The sequence below is a fragment of the Pteropus vampyrus genome, unplaced genomic scaffold, assembly GCF_000151845.1.
Source record: "Pteropus vampyrus isolate Shadow unplaced genomic scaffold, Pvam_2.0 Scaffold77, whole genome shotgun sequence".
Classification (NCBI taxonomy): domain Eukaryota; kingdom Metazoa; phylum Chordata; class Mammalia; order Chiroptera; family Pteropodidae; genus Pteropus; species Pteropus vampyrus.
The window spans coordinates 6,515,192-6,517,290 of NW_011888858.1; the positions used below are offsets into that span (position 1 = coordinate 6,515,192).

Consider the following 2,099-nt stretch of genomic DNA (forward strand, 5'->3'; position numbering starts at 1 on the left):
AAAAAAAATAAAAAAAGCCCCAAAAAACTATAGGCCAGTATCTCTTATGAACATTGATGCAAAAATTCTCAACAAAATATTAGCAAAACAAATTCAGCAATATGTTAAAAATATCATACATCATGATCAAGTTGGATTTATTCCTGGGATGCAAGGTTGGTAAAATATCCACAAATCAATTAATGTGATACACCACATTAACAAGTTGAAAGATAAAAACCATATAACATATCAATATTTGCAGAAAAAGCGTTCGACAAAATCCAGCATCCGGTTATGATAAAAACTCTCTGCAAAGTGGGAATAGAGGGAACATACCTCAACATAAGAAAGGCCATATATGACAGACATACAGCTAACATCAGACTCGGTGAGGAAAGGCTAAAAGCATTCTCCTTAAGATCAGGAACAAGACAAGGACGCCCACTTTCAACACTCTTCTTCAACGTTGTATTGGAAGTCTGAGCCACGGCAATAAGACAAGAACGAGAAATAAAAGGTATCCGAATTGGAAAGGAAAAAGTAAAATTGTCATTATTTGCCAGTGACATGATACTATATATAGAGAACCCTAAAGATTCCACCAAAAAACCATTAGAACCAACCAATGAATTCAGTAAAGTATCAGGATACAAAATTAATACTCAGAAGTTGGTTGCACTTTTATATACCAATGATGAACTTTCAGAAAGAGAAATTAAGAAAACAATCCCATTTATAAGTGCATCGAAAACTATAAAACACCTGGGAATCAAATTAACCAAGGAGGTAAAAGACCTGTTCTCAGAAAATTTCGTCATTGGAAAAAGAAATTGAATACATGTAAATGGAAGCATATATCGTGCTCATGGGTAGGAAGAATCAACGTCATTAAAATGGCCATACTACCCAAAGCAATCTATAGTTTCAGTGCAATCCCTATCAAAATACCAATGACATTTTTCAGAGAGCTAGAACAAATAATTTAAAAAATTTTATGGAGCCATAAAAGATCCCCAAATAGCCACAGCAATCCTGAGAAAGAAGAACAAATTTGGAGATATCATACTACCTGATATCAAACTGTACTACAAGCTCTAGCAATTAAAACAGCATGGTACTGGCATAAACACAGATACATAGATCAGTGGAACAAAATAGAGAGCCCAGAAATAAATCCACTCCTATATGGTCATTTAATCTGACAAAGGAGGCAAGAATATACTGTGGGGGTAAAGATCGTTTCTTCAATGAATGGTGTTAGGAAAACTGGATGGATACATGCAAATAAATGAAACTGGACCACCTTCTTACACCATATACAAGAGTAAACTCAAAATGGATTAAAGACTTAAATGTAAGATCTGAAACCATAAAACCTCTAGAAGAAAACACAGCTAGTAAACGCTCTGATATTGCTATTAGTATTTTTTTTTTCTGATATATCTCCTCAGTCAAGGGAAATGAAACAATAAACAAATGAGAGACTACATCAAACTAAAAAGTTTTGCACAGCAAAAGAAACCATTAAAATGAAAAGACAACCTATGGAATAAGAGAAGATATTTCCCTATGACACATCTGATAAAGGGATAATGTCCAAAATGTATAAAGAACTCATGACTCAACAACAACAAAAACAAACAATCCAATTAAAAAATGGGCAGAGGACCTGAATAGGTATTTCTCCAAAGAGGAAATACAGATGGCCAATAGACATATGAAAGATACTGAAGGTCACTAATCATAAGAGAAATGCCAATTAAAATCACCATGATATGTCACTTCACATCTGTCGGAATGGCTATTATCAATAAATCAGAAAACGGCAAGTGTTATGAGGATGTGGAGAAAAGGGAACCCTCGTACACTGTTGGTGGGATTGCAAATTGGCACAGCCAATTTTCTTTTTTTATTAAGGTAGTTTTATTTTTTTGTTCTTATACTGAACTGTAGTAAAATATTTTTATAAGCAAAACTTTATTAGAAATGTCACATATATAACAATATTATAGAAATCTATAAAAGAGTATAGTTGAAGTTTAAAAAATTAAACACGTGTAATTTGTCTTCTTAAAATGTTGGTATAGGATCTATTTGTTTTAAATGAAAACTGATAT

At 32.9% G+C, this 2,099-nt stretch overlaps 1 protein-coding gene across 4 annotated transcripts in view; it reads left to right on the top strand.

Annotated features, from left to right (window-relative positions):
• The window catches only part of TEC (tec protein tyrosine kinase), a 137,836-nt gene that overhangs the window by 29,299 nt on the left and 106,438 nt on the right, over positions 1–2,099 (top strand). The gene's annotated exons all lie outside the window — the stretch shown is intronic.